The 24,410-nt window shown below is 47.1% G+C and overlaps 1 protein-coding gene across 1 annotated transcript in view; it reads right to left on the bottom strand.

Annotated features, from left to right (window-relative positions):
* The window catches only part of Plxna2 (plexin A2), a 189,158-nt gene extending 166,937 nt beyond the window's left edge, over positions 1 to 22,221 (bottom strand). Inside the window, exon 1 of the mRNA XM_021198674.2 lies at positions 21,662 to 22,221. The gene's annotated coding sequence lies outside the window, so the exon portion shown is untranslated. The remainder of the gene's footprint in view (positions 1 to 21,661) is intronic.
* Positions 22,222 to 24,410: the final 2,189 nt, after the last annotated feature.

Raw genomic sequence — 24,410 nt, 5'->3', positions numbered from 1 at the left:
GTCCTGAGGCCGGTAGCAGGACGCAAATTCCTCAAGAGGAGCTGCAGAAAGGAAATAACAGAATCCTCAAACTCTCCAGCTAAATGGGGAATTGCAGGAGGCCACACTGCATGTTCTTTTCTAGAAGATGGGGCCACAGGTAGGCTCCCCTGCTGTCACAAAGGTGGCTTCAGGTGAAGGATGAAGCATGACTGCAGACTGTCCATCCAAGACAAGCTTTGAAGAGGAAGCTGCCTGTCACCATGCCAGGTGTGGGTGCTTGCAGGACAAAAGTACTCTCTGAAGCACACTGGCACTGAGTTTATGCATTGCACATTCCTGCCTTCCCACCATACGCATCCACATTCATGTCTGACTCATGCACATGAGGAGTCCTGAGAGTACAGACCAGCATCTAAAGACACAGTTAACCATCTCACTTCCCTCTTCCATGATAAAGTTTAGTAGCACGTGGCTTTTGAGGCAAATCTGGGACTTCAGACTGGTCAAGTCCCATTTCTTTTTCTGCTAGAAGGAGAATAATAAGATAGTGGTAGTATCTAGCTCTCTGGTTGTCATGAAAGTCAGTATGGTACTGCAGTCACACCACCACAGGTACCTGTTACATTATCATAAAGACCTCTGATGGGAAATGGGACTGGAATTCCTGACTTCTCTTCTTGCTTGTTTTTCCTTTCCATGGGTGGACTTTATGTGGGGAGCTTTGATTCCCTTGGCCCTGTGGCAAAGCTTAGTTGTAAGGTCAGTGGCAGAGGAAAATAACAGACCTAGGATGATTTTCTATGCCACATTATAGTAAAAGTCTCAATGCAGCCTCTCTGAAGATAAAAGGGAGGCTGCTGAAAGCTGGATGCAGAGTGGAAAAACAGGGCTGATGATTAGAAGGCCTGCAGTCACAGGGAAGGAAGAAGTGGAGAGAATTCAGGAGTCCTGGTCCACTGTTTGTCACGCACAAATTGTATAGTAGGTACAGACTGGCCTACTATTTTCCTGAGTCTGTTAACTGAGTTGTTATAACCAGCCTGTCTGTAAGAGTCCTCATTCCAGATGAAATGATGCCTTGAGGCCCATGTCCTTCAGTTCTTGGACTCTTGGTTAAATAGCTACCAAGTAACTTCTGTACTATTGGGTAGCTGATCAGGATGGGCTTTTTCAGAACACCTCTGTAGCAGGCCTGTTTTCTTCTTACCTCTCTAACTACATGGTCCTGGCGACTAGTTGGGAAATTCATCCCTGGGCCCCGGGGCTACCTACCCCAGCAGCTGCTACCATACATCGGAGTCCAGAGGAGAAACTGTCTGCTGTGGCAGAGGATGGAAAGATTTGATGTATTGAGTGTCAGAGATTTATGTGCCAAGATGAATGGCATTGCTCTAAAGCAGGATTTAGGCTCCCCTGGTGAACGCAGGGTAAGGAAGGCAGCTACCATTGTGCTGTGAAAAGCAGCAGAGTGGTATGGTTAATCACTGGGATGAAGAACTCAGATATTTGGCTTGAAGCAGGCCTTCAACTATGTGTACATGGTCAGGGCACAAGGCTACTCTGGGATGTTGTCTTTCCACCTATCTGAAATGCACTTAGTCCTGGAACCTACCATGCAAGATTGACATCACTGTTATAAAGTTCTCAGCACAGCTCTGACCATGTCATGTACTCAGGGGGTCATAACCTTTACTACAAACTCATATTTCCGCTCCTTACTGTCCTCTACCATAAGACTGGCCTCAAAAGAGATACTCTGTCCTCAGTTTGGTTGAAGCCTGTGACACTATACAGTTAGTACTTTCTCTTAGCCCCGATTTTTCACTCGTGCCAAACAAGAGTTTTCTTTTAATAAAACTTTCCTCCTTCATCACATCTTCTCTGTGTGTTCAGTTCATGAAATCAGCATATGCCGGGATTTTTCTCTTCTACCACTTTTCTTCTTCCCCTTCCCCAGTTCTCAAGCAGGGACATTCTATCCTAGACTTCTGAGTCACCAACATCTTCCTCATGGACACTGATACCAAGCAGAGTTCACACTTGCTTCTGGGAAAAGCAAGTGCCACTAAATATTTCATTTGCAGGTCTGATGACACCATCTCCCTGATTAGGATCCTGGCAGCAGGTGCTGGTGACAGCCACCTAAGGCATCTGATACCTTCCTGACCAGCTGGCATAAAGTCAGTGGCAATCCAGGAAGGAATCGAAGGTGAGGCATTTCCAGCTCAGCTCAATGCAGGATTATCTCCCACCATTGTTGCCTTACCAGAAGGTCTAGGCGCACATGCCTCCAGGTTGTCATTAACCTCCCTTACCCCAGAGCAGGTGGTAGCAGCAGGAGTTATGGTTGTATAGAACTTCACAACGGAGTCAAAATGCATGTTAGATATCATGCCACAGTACCTATGGGTAGCACCAGCATCCTCACCCTCTGCATCATTGTTGTTCTTGTCACCATTGTGGCCCCCAGCATTACCATGGTACTGATAGGTACTGATAATTCCCACTCTCTCCATCAATGTCACCTCCATACCATCACAGTGCTGATAGAGTTCACCATCCCCACCCTTTCCATCACTGCTGTCATTGCCACGTTCCAGCACAATGCAGTGTTCTCTCTCAACACAGCAGTAGTGATGCCGATGTTAACCAATGCTCTACTGAATATCATGAATGGTGTACACAGCAGGACCCTGAGGAGTGGAGGGGAGAGAGGGCAGAATACATCTGTAGCTTAGGGACTCCATGCTCCTCTTTTTCATGGCAGAGGATAATCTGTCCCCTTTCCAGGTCTCTTTTTCAGTCAACTGGACTTCGAGAGCTTTGTTTCAGGATGGGCATTAAAGGGCATTTTAAGGTTACTCTAATCTTCCATATACATCTGTCTTCGGATGAAAAAGTGAGTCCTGGGAGCTGGTTATATTCTGCCTGGAGGCTGTACTGTCTAGAGGACAGAAGGTATCTTCCATTGTTGGATTCAGCACATGGCAAAAGGGAATGTGGTGGGAGACTTGAACCAAAAGCTGATGCTGGGGACAAATCCCCCCAAAATCCTAAAGCCTAGGATCCAAGGGGAAGGAGTCCAAAAGATATAATCAGAATGGTCCCTTTCTAGTCCTGGGCAGCAGCTTCCTCTGAGCTGCTCTAGCCTAGTCATGGCCAGCCAAAAGTCATAACCAGGAATGGTATCTAGTTTCTGTCTTAGGGACTGTCATGTCCTCAATGTCCTGCCTCTTTGGGCTGTTCATAATTTCACAGCTGGGCCATATTTACTCTCAGCAGCAGAGAGCTGCAGTAAAAGAGACTGAAGATATTCTTGTTTTTTGTTTGAGATGGGGCCTTCCTACATATTCCTGGGTGTTCTGGAACTCACTACATAGATAAAGCTGGCCCGGACTCAAAGGGATCTGCCTGCCTCTGGATCAAAGGAGTGTGCCACCACACTTGGTTGAGATAAGATATCAGGGAAGATCTCATCTAGAGACAACCTATCCCTGGGGTAGACTGCAGAGAGATTGTGGAGATTTTTAAAGTAGGGTATCTTAGAGGGCTGGCAAGGGATAGCTAGAGGCAGGGTTTTGGACCTGTGATGTCAGAAGGCCTCGGGCTTCAATGAATTAAAATCCAGGAGGAAGAAATATCTAAACCACAGATTTTGATGCACAGCTTACCCAATCTTTTCTTGGTTTTGTTTTTTCACCTGAAGTACAATGGAAAGATAGAAGGATGCCCCCTGTCATAGTGGGCCAAGTTCACATTCCAACACCAACCTCAGAGCAAGTCCTGGCTTGTTGGTAGGTAACACAAGGTGAGCAAGAGGGTGACTGCAAAGGCCCTGGGGACACTGATGGCTGAAAGGCCTCAATTAGAGTGAAAGAAGTTATCTGGTATTTAAATAATTATTAGATTGAAGGAATAATCATGGGTTTGAGCTGATTTTTTTCCCCTACCGTCACCCTGATGGAGTCTATAATATTATTATTCAAATGGCCATGATTCTCATTGAGAAGAGAACATGGAGAAAGGGAGAATGGGGGAGGGGAGAGGGAATGTGATGGGGTGGTGAGAAGGCTCAGTGAATCTCCTAGTGACAGGACTGCAGGAGGTATGATTAGTCTTTTTCTTATTTCAGCTGTCACTCACACAGAGACACCAAGATTGTTATTAGCGTATTTTATGCACGAGATTTAAAGGCAGAGGGGGAGGGAGGAGGGGAGAGGGAGAATTTCCTATAGAAAATAACAGGACCAAAGGAACAATTTAGATGTCACTGCTGTACCAGCTGCATGTGCTTCGTTACTGGAATGTCATTTTCCTCAGAGACTCCAGTGTTATTCGAAGCTAAGTGGCTAGTCCTGGCCCAGAGCAGGGAGGAGAGGAGAAGGCAGGGGTGGGGGAGGAAATCAAGGCTCTGATTTCTTCATATATGCTAAGAAAGTAGCCTGAGTGGTTTTGTAGCCCCTCCTGTGTATTTCTAGACAACTTGGGGTAACAGTAACCACTCAGCCTTTATTTATCTTTCTCTATAGGAAAATGGAACCTCAGTTTTATTTTCAAAGATGGAGTGGGGATTAAACTAAATCTAATCTACATAGCCAAAAACTAGAGGCAAGGCAGAAAGCAACAGTGGGTTGCTTATCCAGCATGGTGTCCTGCTCTGGTCTTTCAAAATCCTCTGGATTCCATCAAACTACGTTTCTCTGACACGGGAGAGAGGGTGAACAAGGCACTATCATGGGGCCTCAGCTTAATCCAGAAGGGTGGGATAATGGGTTATGGCCCAATTATGTCTTTTCAGCCAATATTTCCATGTTGGAAATTTTGAGGTCCTAACCTCAAAAACTTTAGAATGCATCAAAGACTTCTAAATGTATTTGAATAAAGGGTCCTCACCTCACTAGTCAGGCCAATATAATGATATGAAGATAGGCTCCAATCAATATGACTACTATATCCACTGAAAGGGAAGTATAGGAGGCTGGAGAGATGGCTCAGCAGTTAAGAGCACTGCCTGCTTTTCCAGAGGACCCGGCTTCAATTCCCAGCACCCATATGGTAGCTTACAACTGTCTGCAACTCTAGTACTAGGGTATCTGACACCTTCACGCAAGCATACATGCAGGCAAAACAATGCACATAAAAGAAAAAATGTCATAGAAAGGGGGGAGGAGAATGTAGACATAGATAATAAGCATACATGGAAGGACAGCTCAGAGATATTTAAGGAGAAGATATTGTCTTTGCACTGACAACGGAGGCCTGGAACAGTCTTCCTTCCTGGTCCTTGAGAGCAACACCTCTGAAAGCTAAAACACTCCAAAACTTAATCCATCATTGATTCCACCAGCAACCTGGAAATCTTTGCTACAGCAGAAAAAGCCAACTCTTAGCAGGAAGAGTCATAGATTTGAACTTTTTGGCCTAGGAATCTTTTTATTTTTTTTCCAGTTTTTCAAGACTGGGTTTCTCTGTATAGCCCTGGCTGTCCTGGAACTCACTTTGTGAACCAGGCTGGCTTTGAACTCAGAAATCCACCTGCCTCTGCCTCCCGAGTGCTGGGATTAAAGGCATGCACCACCACACCCAGATTGGCCTAAGAATCTTAATATTTTTGTGTTTCTCTCACTCTCTGTCTCTGTCTCTCTGTCTGTCTCTGCCTGTCTGCCTGTCTGCCTGTCTGTCTGTCTGTCTCTCTCTCTCTCTCTCTCTGTGTGTGNTGTGTGTGTGTGTGTGTGTGTGTGTGTGTGTGTGTGTGTGTGTGTGTGTGAGATTGGGGGTAGAAAATGCAGTGATACACAGTGCTGAACGAGGTGTTCCAGAGATCTTTAAGCAGCAAACTATGTCTTTCCTTCCACCTGCCCTAAGCAGTGTACAAAAGACCCACTGCTCTGCAGTAGACTTTGGGATGAATTCCAGGATTTGCTAATATGTTCTCTTTTGCTGGAGTAGGCTTTCCTTCCTGGACCTCTCCTGCTCCCATCCTCCACTCCTATCTAGACAGTGCTATTACTTGCCAGCCCCCAGAACATGACAGGACACACAGGGACTCCCAGGATATAACTGTTGTTCATTCCCATTCCAGTTCTTTCTCAACTGTAGATCCTGTCCCAGGACCACTGGCCATCAGAGCAGGGAGGGGTTTCTGTTGCTTTCATTCCCAGGTTTCTCTGAGGGTTCTGGTTGAGCCCTGGAAACCACATCAGTTCCCCTGGGGCCTTAGCAAAACATCCACTGTCTGTCTTCTCCTTGCATAGGCTATCAAAGTTTGGAGTTGTCTCTCTGACTTATGAAGGGTCCCAAGATGTGCACTCATTTGAGGGGGTGGGAGGTACAGCTTCTGTTTCTTTCTGGGGTACTGTCTGGGATAGCTTTGCAAAGTCAAAACAAGATTCATTACCCTGGGCCAGGGGCAGGGAGATACACTGCCTGACCTTGCAGACCTGCCCCATATGTCATGAGCCTGTCAGAAATCTCCCAGAATTCCCTTTATTATCTAAAGGTCGCCACCAGGGCAGAGCTGAGAGAGCTACATGGTATTAACTAAACTATAGGAGCAATCAATTTCAAGCAGCTGCCTTTCCTGCCATCCAACCTGTCCCCCTTCATGGGGCTCTGCCCTCTTCAACCCCCTTTGGGGAAAGGACAGGGAAAAGTCTGCTTTGCTATGGGAATCTCTTGTCTAGCTGGAAAGAATCAGGCTACATTAGCATGTTCTAAAACTACAGAAACTGCTCCTGGGAGTACACCCATCCTCTGGACTAAGGATGACCAGAAAAAGTGGGCTATTCTCCCTTCAGCCTAAGTAGGGCTCTCTTGGCATCATCTTGGCAGCGAGTTGCTGCTCTGGTAAGCATTACTAGGCTAAAGCACAGGAAAAGCAATCCCCAGGCTTTTCCCAAAGGGAATAAAGTATAAGCATGGGACTATACTCTTGATAGGTCAAATTCATGTTAGGAGACATCAGATCCTAAGGACCATGAGTAGGATGACCATAGAAACAAAACCAAGAAAGAGTGTCCACCGCTGCTATTCTTTACTAGTTACCAGCTATGTTTCCTGTACTACTGAGAGCCTTACTATCTTAAGGTTCATGGGTAGTCCACAATTAGCAAATGAAGAAGCCGAGTTAAGAAGCCAAGAGAGGAACTTGGGTGGTATCCTCAGTTAGGAGGCAGAGCTTTACATGGCCAATGTGTTTCCTCCAGTATTCCAAGTGGACTACATTTCTAAAATTTACTTTCACTCAAACCCTCTTATTACAAGTCTGGTAAAATTCACCAGAACATTAAGTAAAACCTGGTGAGCATTTTATTGGAGTCTATATGGCCCTCTTTAAACTTACCCTAAGGGGTCATTTATTGTAGAGAGGTAGCAGGATTGGACTGGTGCTAACCTCAGTTACAGGTAGGGTCTGGAGTGTTATATAGTGAAAGCCTTGAGGACAGGCAGTCACCTTTCAGAGCAACTCCATTTGATCTCGTGGAGAGTGAGAGAGCATTTTCTTCTTGCCCTTCTTTACCATATAGGGAAACCCTGCATCTCTTGCAGGAATGAAATGGCACAGGAAAGCAGGGTTAAAAATCTCCTATTTCGGTGATGAAACAAATTGCAGTTATTCTACATAATACTATGTTATGCTGCCATTAAACATAATGTTTTCCAAGAATGAATGACATAATTTTAGTCCACACCAGCAGGAGAGAGGAGAAACAAAAGGTCAGGAAAGAAAAAGCCAGAGTACTAGGCTATCACTTCACCCTCCACTCCGTTCTCCATTGACTACAAGACTCATAGATATGACCCCCAAGTCTGCCACCACTTTTTCTTCTAAGAGCATAATCTTGCTACCTATTCTACCCCGCCTTTCCAGATCAGGTGAGAGACTTCCTGCTTCTTCTTACAGACCATTCATTCTGCCCTTTGTAGCCTCAGGCCGGATGAGTTCCAGGAAAAGGAAGCTTGTTCCATCCCTAATGTTTCTACCTTATGTTAGGAACAGTGGCTATCATTATTGCTGATTTAGGATGTCTGTCCATATCTAGAAGCTACAGCTCCCCAAATCCAGAAAGGTGGCCTTATCTCCTGGGATCATAGTACTGCCTTCCCTGGGATAGCATCTGTATAATAGTCATATCTCATTACCACTCAGGCCTTCATTTGTGATAGACTCTATTGAAACCCACCTGCAGGTAAGACCCAGAGTCATACATGCTGAAAGTGGTCCTATCTCTCAGAGCCCTTGGCTCATGCTTCCAGGCACATGGGCAAAATAAAGGACTCACTGTGGAAATACTTAGCATAGCTCCCTATTTTTGCCCAGAAAAACTCTAGCCCCTGGATGCCTAAGATCCTTCCCCTCCTGCTGTTTTTTTTTTCCTTCTGCCATTACTGCCTACCTCTGTAATAGTGATTTTACTTCCAACAGAATCCCCACAATCCTTGGCTCAGTTTCCCCCTCTGTGGAGCTCTCTTAAAAAAAAAAAAATCTTCACATTCTGCATCACCTCTCCAAGCCCAGCCCACCTTTCACAGCTCTTCCAGTCATCTAAAGTCAGTGGTAAATCCTGATTTCAGCACCTACTTACTGCTCCCACCAAAGTGCAGTAGCAACTCTTTTGTATGTGACAACATCCTGTCTCCTGACTGAGACAGACATTGAAGGCTGGGCTTATATTTGGTACTTGCTAGACTGCCGGCAAGGTGGGCAAGCAAGTGCCTTCCACTCAGAAATGCACTCAGTCTGATCCTGAGCAGTACAGAGAAGGAAATGGGTACTTATTTAGTTTTCTTTTTTTTTATTTTTTTCAGCTGACATCCTTGATAAGTCTTCGTGGGGAATGGTTTGATCTATCTATAATGCCTGGTTCAAAGATTTGCCATAAATGATCATTTGGAGCTCATGGAGAAGTATGTGAACAGTTTGAAAGGACCCCAGCTGTTGTTCACCTTGAACTTATGGAAGAGAGTCCTGGGAAGGTGGAGAAAGGAGTCAGGGATCACATCAGCTTGTGCAGAAAGTTTTGGCAAAGAACTCCAGAGACACAGACCACAGAATAATGCAAGCATATAGTAATAAAAATGTGGCAATTTGACCACACAACGTGATTAATAACAGAATATGGGAAGGAAGGTGCCCTAGGAAGATTCAGAGGTTGCAGCAATTCCCTGTGGTACTTGCTGAGAATAACTGCTGCAGAGAAAATACATGGTGTTTGGAGACAGAGCTGTGCTCGAATCTTACTCTCTCTAGCTGGGTTACCTTGCACATGTTATTGAACCTCTGGAGGAAGGGAGCCCATTATCTTCTCTGTCAAAAGATACCAGATAGAGTTGTGGTGAGAATCAAGGAGACAAGGATTTGAATTGTTTTGTAAACTACACAGCTCTGAGTAAACACCAGTCAGTGATTTTTAAGAAACACTGTTCACCATTCCACTGGCATAAGTGGCTGTTTTAAGGTCAATGGGAGACTTCTTAAAGATCAAGATGCTTTGTTCCAGACTGGGTGAGAGGTTACCACCGAGCACTTTGCTTTGGAGAACTAGCCCTCTTGAACTGAATCAATGCTCTGAGTCCTCTCCTCTCTGCCCCACTGAACTCAGATCTTGCCTGGAAGACTTCAGGTTGCACCATGTTTGGGTCTCCCTTTCACACCTTCATGGTCTCTGAATGAGTCAAGATAGAAGGGAAAGGTAGATATCAATATCACAAGAAAGAGGCAGAGGAGGTACTGAGATGGCAGCCCAGCAGGCAGAATCTCACACATTCCCCAACCTCTTCCACATAGTGTTTGCTCATTACATGAGTAAAGAAATTTCTGTTTCATCCTGTTTTCCTAGCTTCTCTTCCCCAGTGTTTTTTTCTGAACCAAGACTCAGTCTTAGAATAGGAGTCAACTGTTTTTCTCAAGGAAGCTGGCTAAGCAGCTCCTTCCTTCCTACTATCAGTTCTTATTACCTTTTTCCTTAAGACTGACTCCTGGAGAACAGATACTGCCAAGAAGCCTGTCTTAGGTAGCAGACATGTTCACATGCACAGCCCAGCAGAGGAGGTATCATGAAGCTAAAGTAAAAGTAACCAGTCAAAATGTAGGGGCGGGTGGAATTCCTGGCAGATTTCTGTCTGTTTCAGAACTTCATCTGTGCTCAAATACACAAGTATTTAAACCCTTCACTACCTACAGTGAGGGGAGCAGAGAAACATACTTTGGAGACCTCTGAGGCGTTAACATCTCTAGACAGACACATCAAAGTCTAGGGCCACTGGAGGACCTGGGATTGTGAGGGGTGAAAAGAACTCCCCAGTGAGGACTAGAAAAATCTGACCCAGTATGATGAATGGGGTGTGAGAGAGAAGTCTGGAAAAGGGTAAACAGCCAGGAGGTAGCTGAAGTGATGGGGAGCCAAGGGTGAAGAGAAAGAATGTGGAGGTCAGAGAGCAAAGAAAATGCCCCTGCAGCGACAGGCTCAAGATCCAGTGTATTATTCCCAGGCATGGCTTGTGCATGGGTGCCACTTCCCCTCCCTCTACGTGTGCATACAAGCCAGCCCTCTCCCAGCCATATTCAAATTCTTCCAGGAAACTTTCCTTATGTGTTGCTCCAAGTTTCCAAGGAACTCCATGTTGTAAAGTGGTTGTTGTTTCTTAAGACATATCACCCCATTCTTATGCCCCTCACGCAGGTTTGTGAGGATCAGTAGTCTTAGCATTGCTGTTTCACGCATAATAAGACTGGAGGATAGTCCAGGTTAACTATTTTGGTTAAGATTCTAAGCTGGACTTTGAGAGTTACATATACCATCCTGTTTACCCGATACCTGGAGATCCAAGTAAGTGCCACTAACTGGGATTTCCAAGAAGAGATTATCTTCTCTAGTGGTCACCATACAGTTCTGGGTACACAACAATGCATCTAGAGTTGGTTATACCTTGCTACCATCCTTTGGGAATGAGGGTTGGGTTTAAAAGCTGTCAGTGAGTTGAATTTTTGGGAACTTTGGAGAGCTGCTGACCAGCCATCAAATGCCACTTGGCTTCTGCCCAGGTCTAGCTGATGAGAAGGAGGGCTGAGGTCTCTGAGGCCTGTTGATAACCCCAGGAGCTGCATGGGTGTTAGTAGATGAAAGAATCCAGAAGCTCTAATGAATGCATTTTGAGACTAGTGTGCCAAATTCCCCTCCTCAGCCTGACTGTCCCTATGGGCAGGAAACCTGCTGTGAGCTCCCTTCTGAAAACCACCATGTCTCTGCAGTCAGGGTAAACTGCAATAGCTCCTGCCTACTGCCCTGGGGCTTCTTTCCCTGACTCAAGTCCCTAGCTCACAGCCCCACCTCCTGTTCTTCTATCCCCAGACTTGGCAGATCACTGATTAATTCAGGGCTGTTTAATAACTCTTCTATTTCAATGAAACAAGCTGTCTTGTTTTCTTTATTTTTAACACTGACTTTCGGGTTTTTTTGCTAAGCATCTTACTGTCATTTAAATTTCTCTGTCTCCAACCAAGCTGATAATAGACTGGAGTGAGCAGCTGCTTCAGTCCTGTTTATGACAGTGATTAGAAGTTAGAGCTGTGCTAGCAGAGAATTGACCAAACCTTAGTTCAGCAGCTCTGCCCCTGAATGTAAAGAGAGTGCTAATTTTAACATGATTAGTAGCACTCTGACTCCAGGGGAAACCAGGGTTAATCCCAGCCCAACCTTCCAAGGACCCTTCTCTGAGGTCAGCTATGGTAACAAAGTTGTGAGCACTAATTCTACTTGGGAATTATGATTAGTTGCTGTGGGTCATTTGTTTAGACCTGAAACTACCCTGTTCTCCTCTACAGTCCTTCAGTGAATTTGCTAAAAAGCAAAGCAAGGGCCAGAAGTGGGTAGAGAACTCAGCAATCAGCTTATTTGCCTTTCTGACCCACCTTTCAAATATGCATAAACATTTCCCAAACATTCTACATATTATGTCTGTTTATTTTTTTAATCTCTCTCTCTATATATAAACTCATTACTGGAGACCTGGTTATCTTTGAACTACTGTTTGCTTCTCCAAATGATGTAGATCATATCCTCTATAGATGGCCTCTACCTGATTGGATATTTCTGATTCATGTCTCTCTTCTATTTTTCCACTATATATAATGATTGTTTGTGTGCTCATGCTCTCTCCTACCTCTCAGATCTTCAAGAGCCAGAGAGGTGACTTACCTTCCTTTTATCATGTTCAGCCCATGGCACATATTCTATAAACATTTATTCAGTCAAACTGAATTAGCCAGTTCCATGTTTAAACTCCTTAAAAGTAAAGCACATTTCCCCTATCTGGACAGACCCCTGTCTAAGTTTTCATTCCTCTCTGGTCCTTCCAGTGTGCAAACCAGCAGTCATGTACCTCACTTCCCTTAACTCCCTACCCCCAAGACTTCACAGCATAGCTTGGGGAGCACTGTAACAACAATGTAGGGGGTGTGTAGTAGAAATTAGAGATCTGAACCAGTCCTCTACATTATTCCCCCACCCCCATCCATCCCCACCCTTCAAGGCCAGGCACAGCTGCTTGGGAAAGCCCACAGGTGCAAAGGGCATAACCCTGGTGGCCTGACACTCCCTGCCTCTTGCCCCTCTGCAGGCAGATCCCTGAGAGTCAGAGCTCTTGGTCTGTGCCTTCCAGCCAGCAGTCTGCAGGCAGCTGCTGAGGTCATTGTCCCAGCCTCTTCAAGTTGTGAATGCTGAGTCTATAGAGACCGAAACACAAACAGTGCCCACAGTGCCTCTCAGGAGGGAAAGGCCGCCTGGCCTTGCCAGAGCCATTGACTGTGCAAATAGCAAGACTGGAGATGGATGGAAGAAAGCTGGTTGGAGCTATTGAAAAGAGGGGGAGTCTTTCTCCCCACACCGTTCAGTGCCAGTAGGAACTGTGGATGTATGCTAAAGGCCAGCAGATGGGCAGAAAAGAGGCATGGTGAGTTCTCTTGAGGATACTGCCTCATCATGAGCTGTGTGTCTAGACAAACCCAGGAATAGCAAAATGAGGATATAGCTGGGTAAAGGATGGCAGCAAGAATCTGGGAAGAAATGTGGTAAAGTAGGCAGGGATAGTGGGCAGGAACAAATGAAGTACGGTGAATAATGACTTGCTGTGTGATGCAGGACAATCTACCATTCAGCTTGGGCTCGAGTTTCTTAGCTATTATTTGAACTTGGGTTAAAGCCATTTTCATATACTCAGGCATACTTCCCAAGTGTTCTACACAGCACACCTGTTCATTTTGTTACCCATGTTTAGTAAAGAGAATTGAGGCATCATGTCATGCTTGTCTCCATTTTCTGAAGCAGGCTTTTGGATAGTACTGCCAAGCATGCAGGGATATCTTTTCAATGCCACATTCCCATGTTCTGTACTCCAGCAAGGAATGAGGCCCTCTCCCAGCTTGGCCAGAGGACAGTGTATGGGTCTAAGAGATGACAGCTGATGCTTTCTCCCAGCTGTGTTACATAGCATGACCAATGTCGGGCAAAGGCCAAGGATTGGACCCAAGCCTTTAGGCCCTCTGGACCTGCCAACACTCTTCCTATTGTGTTTGTCCTTTGCATACTTGTTTCTGTGTGGGGCAGCACCTCCTAAATGCAGCCAGGTATCTGAGCCCAAGGAACTGGCCTTTTTCGGGAGGTTGACTCTCAGAACAATGCCAACTGACTTGCTCTAAGACCAGATCCTTCTCTACTCCTAAGAGTAGAGGAAATAAAACCCAAACACAGCAAAGTCAGGATTCAAATCTCAACTCCCATATTTAAATGCCAGCCATAAACAATGCCTGTGGCCTCAGTGCCAGAGCTACCATGGGTTTTTCCTCTTTCCAGACTCCACTGAGTATCTGACTCTTTATACTCTAAGCCCACACATTTTCTTTAAGTGAGATCTTGCCATTTTCGAAAATTCTAAATAAATATAGAGACTATGGGGGAGAACATCTCTGGTTTTATTCTGCTCTGGATTTTAGAATAACTTTTCCAGTTGGCAGCACTCATCATTTTCCTAACTCCCTTTACACATCTTCTACCTAGCTCCAGAAGCACAGACAAATAAAAGCTCTTGAACATCACAATGTACAAACAAACAAATAAACAAACAAACCCTATCACATGCNCAGACAGACAGAGGTACTGGGTTGGAGGGAGGAATCAGCTCCCCAGAGTGTCAGGCATGCTCTCCTCTCCCTCCTGCTACCAGGGAGCAAATGGAGGTATGGAGCAGTTGACAGGTGAGAAGCCCCCAGGAAGTGTGAAGGGAAACCCTTTGTTCCTCCTTTGTTCTTGTGTAGCAGGAGCCTGTGTGACACCACACTCTTCCTGGCCATCTGTCTGGCTCTTAGTAGGTCTCACACCCTCTGTGTGAGGCTTCCTGGTCCCAGTTACACATGTGGTTCATATTACTCCCGAAGTGCTTGAGTTGAAAACCTGGAAGGATTGCTGCCTGGATACTCAGATAAGAACTTCATTCTTCTGGATAAGCCTGGAGGTATTTACAGAACCTGGGGGTACCTTACAGAAGTCCTGGTGATACAGGTTTCTGTCACTGACTGTGAACGGATAAGTTGGGAAGCTCCAGGCAGGTTGAAGCTGGGGGTCAGCCATCCTACTCTAGGTCTCTGGATACCCTCAGAAACACCAGCACTTAGACTTGAAGTGGAGACCCAGAGTGGGGCTCTGCTGGCTCACGATGGGGAAGGAGTCTGGGTTCTACTGAGAAATAGTCTTTCAGGGAGTTCAGAAACCAGGCTCTTCTCCTTCAGATATTTTTGTTCCTTCCGAAGAAAGTGAAGAGGGGGAAGTGGGGATGGGGGACAGACAGGGAAGGTGAGAGGTCAGAAGCCGGTGTAATATTTATTCAGCTCAGTAGAGACCTTTCACTTTTAGAAGCAGGAAACAACTTCAAAGCTGCAACATCCCCTTGCCACTTTGCCAGCCTGCTGGCCCTCAGTCTCCACAGGGAGGCAGAACTCTCTACCCACCCTTCTGAAACCCACCCCTCTCCTAACCTATCTCCTGCTTAGAAAGGTCATGTGCCTGATATGATTACAGAAAAGTTGTCATGGTGGCTTCCCCAGCAGTCTGAGCTGTCCCCGGAGTGCTCTTACTCTAAGGGAGCCTCACACAAGTTTTCTGTCCACAGCAGAGTAGCTGTACTGGTTTGACACTTGAGAGGCCAAGTTGCCAGCTATAGTACAAGGCCTAAATTCCAGAGATTCTTCACAATGGATAGATTAGCAGGCCTCTCTCCAAAAACATACCCACAAAGATGTTCCAGGGCATAACTGTAAGGGCTTCTCAGGACTCTTGAAGCCCAGGCCTATCCCTAGTCTGGGACACCCTAGTACAAGGCCCTCCACCCTAAGGTTCAGGGAGTTCTATTTCCCATGATGGGATCAGAGTCCCCAAGAGAGCTGACATCTACCTCCTTTTAACTCCCTCTGCTAGCCCTCTTTGGCTTTCATCTCAGATAGGATTCATTCAAGACACTCAGACTGAAATAGGGACAGTGACATTTCCTGTTGAACCACACTAGTGTCCACACTTCCAGTTCTGGGATATTGGGGAGGAATACAGGAGGAAAACCTCTCCAGACATTGCTGTGAGAAATGGTGCTGTAGGAAACAACTCTAGTGCTGCCTAACCCATGGGGGAGGGGCAGAGGGTAGGGAGGTAGAATTAAATAGCTCCTACTAACAGGACCCTGGATTTCTCAGGCACCAGCCAGTTTCTCCCAGAAATCTGCCATGTACTGAATGACACAGGGTACAAGCACTGAGCAACATCCTTCTTCAGGAAGGGAAGAAGGCTAGTCATGGCTAACCCCACCCTGCCTTCTTTGACTGGTGCCTGGGGGTATGTGGCTTGTACAGTCCTCTCCCTCAGCTCCAGACATTGCATTGCTGTTGTGGTTCCTTGAAGGCAGAAGCTTTCGTTCGTCTATCCTTGGGCTTTGAGTTACCACATTTTTGGCAGTACACAAGTACAAGATCGATCTCCATCTATTTAAATCTGAATGTATTCTGATTCCTGCTTTCAGTGTCTGTGTGGCTTGCCCTTAGGGGCAGAAACAGCAGCTCAAATACTCAAGTAATGTTCTCTTAACACCCAAAGGAGAAACCAAAGCTACAAGGTAGGCTGCTTAAACATAAAAAAGAAAGTCCGTGAGTCTGAGTCTTCACAGAAAGTGGAGAAGGGCAGAAACGGGTTTTCCAGAAGCCTCTGAGGGGTGTGTGTATGTGTATTATGTGTGTGTTGTGTGCATGTATGCACACACATGCATGTTGGGGGTCCAAGAGGAAAAAGAGTCATTTACCTTACCACATATTCGGTCTGTGCCCCAGGGCCCCACCCCACCCTGCTTCTGAAAGACACGTTGAACTTACTGCTTTCTCTCTCATCCTGAAAGTAATTTCAGGCAAGGAAAAGCAGGATTAAACTTTCATAACAGGACACATTTATCTTGTTTGGCTTCTTTCTCGCCCTATGTCCTCCCTCCACTCCACTCTTGACCCTAGGTAAGTTTAAGCCAGAGGGAAGCTGAGATTAACTATCAGGGGGTGGTATCAGATCTGGGGGGACCCCGATCTCTGACCCCCTGCCCATCACCAGACTTCAATATTTCCCGTCTACCATTGGACAGTCATTATCTCTGTGGAGGAGAAGCCTCTGCACTCTGTGCCTGTTCTCTCTCAATATCGTCCTCTGTCGAAACGAAAGGGGGAATTAGAATTCAGAGACAGGCTCCCAGGGAGAATATGAAGACAAAGATTAAGTCAGCGATACAACGTTGACATGCGTTTAGTTCCTGAAAGGTCTTTTCTAAAAAAAAAAAAAAAAAAAGTCTCCCTCGGAGCAGTGTTGCCACTGCTGAGGCTGGCTGGAAATCCACATTAGGGAGTGAGAAGACGAGCAGGCCTGTGACAGGGACTTGGGGATGGGCCAAATTTTACTTGCTGGTTTAAAAAAAAAAAAAAAAAAAGCAAGAATCTTTTGATGAGACATCCAGGACTGAACTGCCTGCTGACTTAAGTATAACATCCCTTCCCCTAGCCACCCAGACATGAACTGTGTGGGTTAAGCCTCTCTCAGCCCCCTAAACTCAGACAAGTCCTATGGGGCTAGACTCTCAGAGTTATATCTACACACACACAGGCACAGGCACCTATATATTCCCTATGATGCTAGCCTCCCCTGTAAGCCTGGTGAACACTTTATAATGAAGCTGACCCGCTGACCCTTATTTCTTGGGCCCTTCTCTCCCCTGATCTCATTCCTCTGTGCCAAACAGGGGTGAAAAGTTCCAGCTCTGCCCTCTGCCATTCCAGTTGTGGTCTCTGAGTAGTAATGGCTGCGAGTTTCCAGTATAGACCCCCTACCCCGACTCCCCCCTCCAAGAAAAAAAAAAAAAAAAGAAAAGAAAAGAAAAGAAAAGAAAAAGCACAAAGCCAGTATTTCAGAATCTGTGGTTTTGAAGAGTCCCCTCTAGTGGAGAAAACCTGCTACTTTGGCTTCCTGCAGCACCCCAGAGCCTCAGGCTCTGAGCTTACTGAAGGAGCCTGTGCCTGGGGCTCAGTCACTGGCTCTCCCATCTCAGTACACTGTCAGTATCTTTATCTTCCCTGTGTCTCCTGCCTGTCTCTCTGTTTATCTGAGACCTTGTCTACATCCTGACTTCTATTGTGGCAAGTGTGCCTTCATGCCTGTATCTTGAGCTGTATGCTCCATCTCTGCCTGCTTTTCTGTGGAGTTCAGCAAGGCAGCTGTGATGAGCCAAGTACTTTGGGAGGACCTCCTATCAAGTGATCTAACCTCGGATATCTAGAACAGGACTACAGGCTAGAGCCATTCAGAATCTTTAGTGAACCAGTCTTTCGGTAGGAAGAACAAGAGGCTTTGTTCAAACTCCCTTTATTCCCCCTCCACACTAACTCATTTCAAACAAACTGGTCACTATTTGTACCCAAATTGCTTGGAGTTCCATGTGTAGCCAGACCTCTCAACTCTCCCAACCCTTGTCTTCTCCTCAGTCTCTGGCTGCACCCTGACATGTAAACAGTTGGTAAAGGAGAGGGTGCTTAAAGACGAAGAGGGGAAGAGTGAATGGGTCAGGTACTATGCCAGGGACTCACTCTGCTCGGAGAAGACTGCCGGAGAACACCTGCTGGTTCTCAGAGTTTCCCAGAGATAGCCTGCCACCCAGATGAGAGACTAAGCCAGACCAAGTCAGGATAATGATTAACCAGCTGCTGGAGCAGGGAACTTTCTGGAGGAGCTCAGTTGTAAGCCCTTCTTGCCACCCTCCCTTCCTTCTCTCATCTCATACTAGAACTCCACAGGGACCTTATCCCCAACAAAAACTATTCCCGCTTCTATTCCTGCCCTCCAATTTAAGACTAAGCAATGAGTTGTATAGAGGTTCCGTGTGCCCATATACTAGGAAGTGGGGCCCAAAGAAGTCTGGGGGCTGAGCAGAGGAAAGGGGGGGGCTTCTTCAGACCAGCCATTCCCAACAGGCACAGTGGGACCAGCTGTTTGACCCCAGTGGAACTGCCTTTCTTTTTGTCTCCACAGGGGGGTTCACCTTTAGAAATGACCAAAAAAAGCAGGGAATGGTACACCCACCCCTCATTTGCTCTAATCAGGCATGAAATCTTTGTAACTAAGTGAAAAAACTGTTTCCCATAAGGGAATCGGTTCCATTCATCATTGTTTGAACTGAGCATATGTGATGGGGAGAAACAGAACACTCACAGAGAATGAACTGATAACAGACAGCCCTTGGGGGGGGGAGGGGTAACAATGGGAGAAAGGTCGTGTTGGGGTGCTGTACATATTAGCTGTAAAAACTTCATCCAGCACCTCAAAGCCTGCTTCTCTTGTTTTCCTGTAAGCAGTCTTGGATTATTCCAGCTAACAGACTGTAACACAATGCTCCTGTCTCTTTATGATCTACATGGGGCTAGGAGGGGGGGTTGGCTCTGGTTGCCTCTCCATTTGCCATGATGGACAGAAGTATATTGTACCCTAGTCTCTCTGTGCAGAGACAGCTGTGTGGCAATGCAGGAAGACAGCTGGGGAGGGGGGCCTGGAAACAGGAATTGCCTCCCTGACACCAAATCCTGTATCTTCCAGAGGCAATCATAGAAAGCAAGGTGGAATAGAAACCATAAGGCTCCACAAACAGTGATGACTCCAGCACCAGAAATATTCCGGGATTGCTTGTGCTGGCAAGCTTAAAGCTCCTGCCAGCTGCTGTCCTGTGTATTTAAGCATGTCACTGGCTTCCCCTCCTGCTCCTGTGTCTCCTTGCCCATGAAATAAAGATTAGCTGAATAATCAGGAGTATTTGTAAGCAGGAGAGGGGGGTCTAGTAGAGGCTGTTCTTTGAGGCTTCCCAACCTTATTTAGAGCACGTAACTCCTGCAAAACAGGTGCTGAACTTAGCCATCTACCACATATACAACTTCTCTTGGTCAAGAATGTTGGAGGGCTATCCTTCATTGACAGTCGAGAGACAGGAGAGATGTTCGGGCAGCTCTGATAGGGACCAGCAGCCTTGGGATGGCATAGCCTTGAATGATAGTCATATGTTATTATTATTGTCTGTTCTTCCTTTAGTCTTAGGCCAAAAGGTCAGCTGTTCCTCACCCCTGCTTGGATCCAATCTGTGAGGGTCCTTGTCCCTATGCCCTGACAACAATGAAAAGGATACAGCTGAGACTCCCTTGCTTTTTCCCTCCCTTGGAGGGAAAACCATCCAAGTCGTTGGCACTTCAGGGCTTGCCGCTCTTTAGCAGAGTGTCCTCTATAGATGGGTCAAAAGCCATATTCTTTTGTTTTTTCAAGACTATTTACCCCCATCCCAAATTTTCTGAGGACAGTATGGGGACAGAGAGCTCAGTCAGTCTTCATAGCCCCCTTTATCAACAGTTTTTTGGATAAGATTAACTGTGAAAAGGAGAAGACAGGTTCTTTAGGTAATACTAGCTAGTGGTAGTAGAGGCAAGTTGTGGGATGGTTGGGGTATTAGCACTAAGAAGAGGTGATATCAGGTAGAAGACAAACAAAAAGGCAACCTCCTGGGGTATGGGGCCAGATTCCACTCTGTTTCCTTGGTTCCCTGCCCTCTCTCAATTTTCCACCCCTAGGCCACCCAGCAGAGATCACAGGTAATTACTTCCAATGATGCTCTGTGGGGAGAAGAGAAGTTAATGAATTCTTCTATCTTCCTGCCTGGAGGTCGGCGGATGGAGGGCTGCTAGCAACTGTAGGAGTTTTCCAGGGTGATTACACAGAAAGTTGTGCATTTCAATTAGGAACAGCTGAATTCCTCCAGCCAGGGTTAAGCTCTTCTAGGGACACTGGTTCTTACAGGAAGGCCCCAACATTCAGAGTCAGCCCAGAGGGAAGAATGAAGTTTCAAGATCTGGAAAGAGACTGAGTATGACGGGCCTGCTATTGTGTGGAATTGCAGAGAGCTGAACCTGACTCCATGTCTGTTGAAAGCAGCCATCTCAGTATTGCCTGTGTTCTAGCCCATATATTCCACTGGACAGACCTGGTCCACGGCAAGGATGGCTGTGTCTCAAAATGTCTAATCCTCCACAGATGGGCTTCAGAGACATCTGGTAGCCTCACTCCCCAAAGCTATCCACCTCTGTCTGTTGTGCATATGAGTGGCTAGAGAGTTAATCTGTCTGATCTTGGATCTCCACTGAACATTCTTGCCCTCAACAACTACTGGCTCTCCTTTCCAGATGGTAGTGACTGACCTGTTCTCCCAAGGTGTGCTCTCCCACCCCCCAGCTTTTTCTCCCTCTTATCTCTACATGAGCTATTTGAAGAGGTAGCTCCTCCTAGGGCAAGGGTCATGTTAAACAGGTGGACATTTTTGAGGGCCCTAGGAATGACATTTTCAGTTTTTGACATATAGATCAAGATGAACCTTTACGAAGACTACTTATGAGTAAAAGAAACTGGAATTTTCTAAGATCCTATCACTTCGTGAGGTTGGGCAAAAAAGAGACCATGGAGGGAAATGAGCTTTCAGGAGCCTCTTGGACTCTGGACAAACTCCCACTTCAACCAGCACCACTGTTGCTCAAACCAAGAGGGCCAGCCCCAGCTGGGCACTATGCCATGGGGGATGGGGACAGGAACACTTAACCACAGTGGTTCCAAACCCGTTCTCACAGCTTCCCGGAACGCACGCAAAGGATGCCCTCTCCTTCCCGGTGATTCCCAGTCTACTGAACCATCGGAACAACCAGCGGCCACCCGGGACTACACTGCCTGGTGAACGCCCCCCAACCGGCCTCCGGCCATAGTCGCCCCAGGCTATCTTGCTAGTGCCACGGAGGCCCTCTCTGGGCTCCAACCCTGGGACGACCTCGTCGCTCAGGCGCTCCCCAGAGCTGCAGACAGCCGGCAGGTGCGCGCTATAAGCGCGCCACGGAGCGCCGGAACCACCAGAGCCGCTGGAGTCTATGGCCCGGAAGCCTGGACAGGAGACTGCAGCTGCAAAAGTGGCGGATCACGCGCGGATACTCGCCGCCACAACCAAGCCGGGGCCAGGGCCGGGACCCCAAGGGGACCTGGGGAGGCGGAGGAACCGCCGCGGGAGCGCGCTCGGGGAAAGGGCGGAGGGCGCTGCTTACCCAGCTCGGCAGTGTCTGTCTGTCCCTGCGTCCCCTCTTCGTCCGCTCGACTGGCGGTTGCCCAGGGCAGCGTGAGCCCAGTCCTGCCTGACGGGAGTCACACTGGCAGCCAGGTTCACATGGAACCCGGGATCATTAAAATCCTCGGCCCGCGCCAGCCGCTTGCCTGTATTCCTGGGGTGGCCCCCGAATGGTTCCTCGCGTCTTCGTCCCAGTAGCTTGTACGCAGGGACCCGGTTGCGAAGGGGCGTGGGGTCCCGCAGGGTCCCTCCGGGGCAGCTCAAAGCCTGGTGTCTTCAGTTTTCTCCAGCACGACTTTCCGGGCTGCTCTGACATCAGCGATCCCGCGCTTCCTTCCCTTCTGCTCCTGGCCCGCTCGGCCCTATTTCCTCCAGGAACCGCTGCCAGCTCTGTCTGCGACCGGGCCCGTAAGCTCCCAGCGGCTCCGTGGCTCACGGGTCCACCAGATCTGATCGCTCGTCTTCAGCTGAAGGATCCCGGCAGCTGCTCCGCCGCCCCCGCTCGGCTCTGCGCGGACAGTGCTGCGCGCAGCGCGGCTCAGCTCAGCTCCGGTGGCGGCGCCCTCAGCCGGCCTCCTATATTACGGCTCAGCTCATTATCATAGAGGCCGCGTTAACCCCCTCCCCGCCCACGCGCCCCGCCCGCGCAGACCGAATACCCTAGCCTGTCCACCCAAGAACCGGGCAGAGCTACGGCTCTGCCGGCGTTCTCCTCGCTCAGCTTAGACCACCAGACACTGTCAATAGTCAAGGGACCAGAAAGGTTGCACCAGGGTCTTGGGGCCTGGTGAGCCAGCTGACTAGGCTTCTGGAGGGGATCAGAGTGACAAGAGCACCCCATCCCCTCGCGTGGCATCACCTGTCACCAAGCAAAGCCTCCCCTCCTTTTCACCTGTGAGCTAGGGGTGAGTGTGGAGGGACCTGTATTGCTGATGGGCTTGAGATGGGTTGTCGGATTTCGGAACAGCAAATTTCTCTACCCTACAAATTCTAGAAAGCCAACGAGCTGTCAAAAGAGGTTTGAAGTTGTTGATAATTATTATTTCTACATTTTTTAAGAGGAGTCTGGCTTTGCATCTCCGGTTTCCTGTTCCATTGGGAACGTCGGGCAGGGGCTGACTCGGGTGGGTGCTGTGGAAACCAGAGGATCAGGAGCGATTGCATTATCCAGACCCGCGAGCCCACCTTGTACTGGAGGCGGAGGGTAATGGCTAGAAGATTAAGACAACTTTCATATCCCCTGGAAAGAGGATTTTTCAGTCCTGGTTGCTTCCGCGCTCACGGGTCTTGATTCCTTAGCTCATAGTCTGTGAATCTGCAACCGCGGCTACGGCTTTCCCGCGAGGGCCTGTGCAAGCTATACCCCTGCAAGGTCTCAGGGTCTTCGAATTCCCCTATGGAGATTGAACACACCGAGTTTACTCAACACATCAAAGTGTCTGACAAACGTCCCCTACTGCCCTCTCGTGGCCATACTCTTCACCGGTATAAAAAGAAAAAGGGATGTGGGATGCTCCTGAAAGCATAAAAACAGTTGACTGAATTCTCAGTAGCTTTCATCAACTATAGTAGAGACATGGGATTGGTTGGTTGGTTTGGTTTTCTTCACTATGTATCTCTGGCTGTCTGGAACTCCTTACTATAAACCATAGTGGCTAAAACCTCACAAAAATGTGCTTGCCTCTGCCTTCCAAGTGTTGGACTCAAAAGTATATGCCACCACACTGGATACCTGGTCCAATTAGCTATTCTTAAAAACAAAACGTGGTTACCTCATTTAAAAACTCTTCAATTAATCAATTCATTAATTGCCTAAAATTTGTTTCCAGTAAGTTTCACTAGCTGTTGCCAATTTTGTCCTTTGGAACCACAAAGAATCTGAATTCTGTGATGCACACCTATCTTGTCCTTTAAATTTATGTAACATTTATTTTTGATAAAATGGCCAGTGATTCTCACATGTATTCTTCCTCTATTATTGTTTATGTCTACATATGAGTGCGTCTTCTCTCCTTACCCAAATGATCATTATCCTTTATTTCTGAGTACGCTGGATTTAAGGCACATTTGTTAAGGAAGATAAAAGAAGGTGCTATCCGATTCTGTCACACTTTTGTCATGTTTTTAATTCGAGGAACATCAGTCTAGCCAGCTTCACCTGAGACCATCCTTAGTGGAGCGAGGTAACTGATAAAGCTCTCTGTTGAATATAGGGCCTTTAATTCCAAATCAAGTGCTGTATGTCTATGTGTGTGTTGGGGGTGTCTTATCTCTTGTCTCTTCTCAGTGCCTCAACTTAATCTCATTTTTGAGATGATTACAACACAATGTAAATAATTTCAGTTACATATCCCCACCCCCTGTGATCCAGAAATAAACCCTTAAATGAAGAATGGAGGGGTTCATTAAATGAAAGTGACTCCTCCACATACACCCATCCTGTTCTTTTCTCCCCACACTTGCCCTGCCTGTCATGAATAAAGGATGAGAGAGGGAGAGTGTGGGAGAAAGAACACCTACAGACAGATCACACTGCAGGCTGGGTGACATGATGCCACCCTACTCCCACATTGCCACTGAGCATCATCTGAAATGGAGCCAGTATAGGATGTGATTTCAGAAGCCTCATCTATGAGGTGCCTGGAAGCAACACCCTTGTCTTTCCTAGGTAACCCCAGTTTCCCATTTCTAAGATGAGATTCTAACTTGAAATCTCCAGGGAGCTGGTA

This window comes from Mus pahari, chromosome 5 (genome assembly GCF_900095145.1).
Source record: "Mus pahari chromosome 5, PAHARI_EIJ_v1.1, whole genome shotgun sequence".
NCBI lineage: Eukaryota > Metazoa > Chordata > Mammalia > Rodentia > Muridae > Mus > Mus pahari.
Note: the sequence above shows the minus strand (reverse complement) of the source record. Positions and strands in the feature narration are given on the sequence as shown.